Source organism: Melozone crissalis, unplaced genomic scaffold (assembly GCF_028551555.1).
Source record: "Melozone crissalis strain CALT ecotype California unplaced genomic scaffold, PUWL_Pcris_2 ptg000007l_1, whole genome shotgun sequence".
NCBI classification, from domain to species: Eukaryota; Metazoa; Chordata; class Aves; order Passeriformes; family Passerellidae; genus Melozone; species Melozone crissalis.
In genome coordinates this window covers 5609215-5615096 of record NW_026535785.1, presented here as the reverse complement: position 1 = coordinate 5615096, position 5882 = coordinate 5609215, and positions in this window count along the sequence as shown.

Below are 5882 nucleotides of genomic sequence, written 5' to 3'. Positions count from 1 at the left end.
TTTGGATGGCAGTGAGATGTGCCATAGGTGATTTGGTTTGGGCTGTGTGCCCACAGACACCACCAGACACACACCAACACCACCTGAGCAGGCAGCCGGGTGAAATCAAGGTCCTAACACACAGTTTCTCAGTCTACCTGTCTGTTAATCACATTGATGTATTTCTGAGTTCAATTAAAACCTAGGCTCCCACTAACACACAAGCTGCAGTTCTTTAGTGACTTCAGAATTTAAGTCCCATTTGAAAAAGTCTGACAGACGCTTTTGAAAATTGGTTTCATAATTAGTAAACCAGACAACTGGACTCTTAAGATCATTAGAAAGATATTAGGTAGAAACTTCAAAGTCAATGGGATTTGTACACCTTAGTCACATAAGCTCCTCTGAAAATTTTTCCTTCATGTCAATCTGCATTCAAATAATTCTCCCTGCACTCGGATACAGTGTGTTTGTCATGACCACTGAGCACGATAAATTGAATCTCAAAAATCCAGCAGGACTAGGAATTAAATAAATGTCTCCTTAAACCATTTTCTTTTCTAAAAGGTAAAAGAAATTGTGACCATACCACAGGGAGGGAAAAATACCCCCATATCTTGTTAATTCAGACTGAAGTAGTTCCAGCTCATCCAAGCCTGCTCCCAAGTGAGTGCTGGAGGATCAGAGGGCTGTGACCAGCAGAGCCTAGGCAGAAGCAGATGTTGTGTCCAGAGCCCTGGCTGTGGAATTCAATAGCTGGTTTGGTGAATCATTTGAACTGGTCACTTGGGAGGGCAGTGCCTGCTTCGTTTATGGTAAGCTTGAACAGGCCAGTGTTTGAACAGTTTATTCTTACCTCTTACTGGAACAAAGAGGCTGTGTTTGTAAATAAGATGATAATTTGTACCATATTAGGGTCTTTTGCAACCACCAAAGCATTCCCATTTTCCATAGAAAAGGAACCGTTTGCCTGGGAATAAATATCATCTGGCAGCATTTCCAGAGCCGTGTTTCAAAGAGAAATTTGAAGCCACTCTTGTACAATGCACAGGCATTAATCACCAAAAGCGAGATTCTCATAAACAGAGTAATCCAAACCAGTAACACAGAGCCTTGCTGAGCACTGGTCAGTGTGGAGCAGATGAAAATTTGGGTCAAACCCCTTCCAGTGACAGGCACCTGCCCCTGCTGCCTGTGCCCTTGTACCTTATAGCAAGAGCAGAGTGGTGTTGAAACCTTCTGGCAGTGCAAAACATGGGCAAAGAAAGGAGGTGGAACAGCAAAAACAGCACCAAAGGAAGCAGAGAGAAGGTGGCAGGGCAGCAGGATGAGCAGCCATGCTGTAGGAGTGTCACCTGAGTGGAACAATCAATGCCATTACACTGAGTCCATCAGTGTCTGTACAAGCACAGCAGTGCTAGGATGATGACAAATCTCTGGGTCCAAAGGGAGACATCCTTCACCTTGTTGAAAAGTAAGGAAATGGCTGCTTTGATCAGTTTAGGAAGGGTTTCTGATCCATACCTGGGCTGCTCCCATCAGCTGTTGGGTGCTGCAGCTTTGTGGCATCCTGTGTGATGGTGCTGCTGCCACACCGAGAGCTGGAATTGCTGTGGACAAGCAGTGTTGACTGCTGCTGTTTCACCAAAATGAATAATTATACATCTCCCACTCAAGCTGATTGTTTGAACATGTGAGAGGGAGAGCACAAGGGAGATGCCACCAATAAAGGAGCTTCTATTGCAGCTAATGTTGTCCCTGAGGAAAACCAGGCTGGAGGGATGAAGGATGGGTTCTGGTCCTGCCATCAGCTCATGGCATCAACAATGCTGAAGTGGCATTTCTATGAGCTACTGGGGCACTGAAAGAGACAACTTTTTATACGGAGAGGGGAATGAGGGGACTTTTTCCAAGCTCATTTAACAGTCCAGCCTGCAAACAGTCTTCTCCTCTCTCATTACTGTTCTTCCCTTGTCTCTCCTCCTTGGCATGGTGCCGTTTCCCCCCCGAGCAGCAGCTGTGCACACTTGAATAGTAAATCAAACACCCTAAAAACTGTTGTTCAAAAATCTTTTCAGATCTTTCTCTCCTCTATTTCTGTTCTCCTTTTTCTTGCTAATGACTAAGGCAATTGGGTCTTTTGAAAATTTTTAATCTGGTGTGATCTAATTCTGTGTCGCTAACTCGATGTATCACAGTGTCCATCAGTGAAAGGACCTAGAGGTACATCTGGTTCAGCTCCCATCAATGATTATCTGGAGAGTCCATGGTGAGAGGCTCTCATTTCCTCTGGGAGCAGGTCTCAGGTCGTCTGGTAAGAAGATGGTAACAGTCTGGATAGCAATATAAATACACTCCAGTCAGAGCTGATTTACACTCACCAGGCACCTGAGCCCAACATCCTAAACAGCATTTGTTTTTACGGTTTCAAGACAATTTCCACAACAGAAATGCCTAGAGGATTAATATTGTAGAGGGAGGGATGCAGAAAGAACACCAAAATATCTGATAATTAGCACCATGCAGTATATCATATGTTTTTTGTTGAGCTCAACACTCATCACAGAGTAGCAGTGAGTTACTCCCTGGAAAAATGGGTGCATTTTTATCCCCAGAGAAGATTTACAGAAGGTAACTTAGCTGACAGAAATGCCTGACTCCTGCCCAAAATACAGAGCAGTTTAACTGGTCCTGTATTTTGAAACCATTGCAAGAAACTTATGTTGCACCTTAAAAAAGATCCAATTTGGAAACAAACAAACAAACAAAAGTGTGTAATTCTGGTAATTCCCCTTTTATTTGTGTGAGATACTTAAGCCCACGGATAGCTTCTCCAATTTAGCATGTACATCTGTGAGAGGGATGTGATGGTGGAGCCTTGGCTGTGAAAATACAATGTATGCTTTATTACAAAGAAAACCACAGTTTGAAAACCAGGGAAAACTCTGATTCACCAGCATGACTCACACACACTATAGAGCCTGCAATCCCTTTAGCAAAGATTCAAGCCCAGCAGCATGTAACTACTTGCAAAGAGAACTTATTTTCTCTAAATGAATGATCTTTTCAAGTGCCTTATCTTGCTCTTTTTGAAGAGAGTGGAAAATCTCTCACTGGACTTTGGTTGAGGCTCTTAAATGCAAGACGAACTTCAGCAGATACCATGTAAATATCCACAAAAATGACTCAAAGCCACCATCAAGATAATATTATCACAGGAGATGGGAAGTGAGATTTCTGAGAAGGCTGTTACAAGCCCAGGAGGACCTGTTGTGTTGGGGAGTGTCTGATTGTGATTAGTAAAGCTGAACTTTTCAGGAAATGAGCACTTCAGGGTTCCCACCTTGGGAGAGAATTTTGACTTGTTCTCAATTTTAACAAGTGAAATTGAGAGGGGATTGGAACTAGGTGATCTTTACTGTTTCTTCCAACCCAAACCATTCTATGAAATATTCCTGAAAGCCAATTAAAAATTGCAGAGGATTTTTGGATGTCTTCAGAAAATGGAAACTACTAGACTGGAGGCAGCAACTCGGTTAACAGCAGCATAAGGGAGTTCAAAAGATTTTCATATTCTGTGATGAAATAATTTTGTTCCCTTACTCCAGCTCCTGAGACCACTGGTCCAATGGATTATATCAAAGTGTAATAGTGGAGTAGCATGGTAAGGAGCCAGGCTGTTAGGGCTTGCTGCCCAACACAGCATCCATGAGAGGAAAGAAACATCTTTGAGGTGTAATTACAGTTCATTTTATCTGTTGAGGCTATGAAAAGCAGGGTAAGAATGTGCATGGGCCTTAGAGGGAGGAACTCGAGGTACAGATGCAGGTAAACTTGTTTATTCAACTCTCCCAAATAAGTGGCTTCACTTTCATCAATGCAAAGCCCCATGTTGCTCTCACTGAACCAGACTGACAGGGGAAGAAGCCAGGTTAGTGCTCCTGGTTTCTCACTCACCATCTAATTTACCCATTTTCCCAGTGAAAATAAATATTGAAAGGTTCATTTTTAATGCATTTAACATAAAGGTTAAAAAACAAAGCTCTTATTTTGTTTGCAGTATTTTTTCCTTTGTTTAAGAACAGAAAACTTTCAGTACATTTTGAAAATTCTCACGAGGAGACTGTGTCAGTTTAGCACACAAGGAAGCTGCACTCACCATTCCTGTCCATGTTTCTGTGGCTGTGTTTAAGTCACCTCTCTGCCCTTGGTCCTTTTCAAGCCACTCATTCTGGGATTTGTTTCCCCATCCACACACCTTCTGCCTGGCCACGCCTGTGTGTGCTCAGCTCTAGTGAACTGCAGATCTTTAGCTGTACAGCCTCATTTTCCCTGGTTTCTTTCACCCTAAACAGCAACTTAACATGTCTATCATCCACCTATGACAGTCCCAAACCAGTTGAAACCTTGGCTTTTTAGCTGGAGGCACAGGAGCATCAGGGCAGAGCTCATGTTATGCACAGGAGGTTGATGTTCCTCAGCAGGGAAGCCAGATGGAAGATAAAGTCAATGCAGAGCCTGCACACTCATCTCTTAACCACCCTCTGCTCACATGAAAGGTCATCTCAGTCCCATAAACTCCCATGCTTGTATTTCCCAAGCTGACAAACTCCTCATTTGGACTCCAGAGCTGCCTGGAGTCTTTCCATGCTGGAATTGCCTAACTGGAGCCAGTGGTGATCATTAATGCAATGGATTGCCTACCATTTCCATGCCATCAACTCATTTGGTTTTGGACTTCAGCACATTATACATTATTTCTGGGTAAAAAATAGAGACAGTCCTCTCCATTTCATAATATTATGTTGGGCCTGCAATCTTCTGAGAGGATAGAGTTGGAAAATATTATTTTTCTTGCTTAGAAAGAACAGAGAGTAGAGTAGTAACTATGTATGAAGTGTGTATTAAAGTTAATTAATACCTGTGCAAAACCTCAACATAGAGAATTAACATTGAAAAAATGGTCCTTTGCATTGTCTGGGAAGGAAGAGCTGCATTTCCCTCTTCATGAGTGATAAACCTCTGTATTCAGAGTTTCTGGTTCTGTACGTATTAGATCTATGGTTGACCAGAGAATACCATTAATCAGAACTGATTTATTTCATAGTTCACAACGTTATTTCTGGGGGAACGGGGAACGTGGGAGGCTGCACTAGTGGGAGCTGTTATCTGAGGAATGATGATTTTGGGGGAGACAGGATTCTGTCTGATGCTGCTCCTCTTCCTCTCACCCAGCTTGGATCTTCTCTGGAGCAGTTACTCCATAGATCAAGAAATCATGAATGCAGGCACCAGAATGTGAAGCTGTTCAGGACCATCCATCTGCATGATCCAACCCACGGATGTCCAAGGAGCTGACTTCTTAAAGCACATTTATTTCTACAGTCTGCGAAAGGAAAAACCTATGGGTTAGAAACTGTGCTCTTCTCTAACTAAGCAAACTAAAACCTAGATCTGTAGCCCCTGGATCTGGATCCTCAGCAAGAAACTTCAACATTTTGGTGCCATTTTCCCTGTCATCAGTGACAAAAATGCAGGAGTACAAAAGCCAGGGAGGGTTTATCCCCATTTCTTTGCTGCTTCTGTGGGGACACTGAGAGCACAGATTTTAGAGCACTCCTCAACACTGAGGAAACACAAAGGGTTGAGTGGGATAACCCCCACAGCCCATTGCTGTCATTGCCCTAACCTGGCATCCAGAGCATCTTGAGCAAGGGCTTTCCTCTAGTGGGAGGAGAAGTGTTTTCCAGTGTTTCCATCCAGAGGTTCCTCTCCTACATTGCCACATAATAAACTTGTTGTAAGAGAGATCCTATTCAGATAGGCATCTGCGTTTATGCTACAGAAATATTTGTTATTTATAGATGAGATTGTGTGTTCTCCCTCTCAGAGCTAGATGGTAT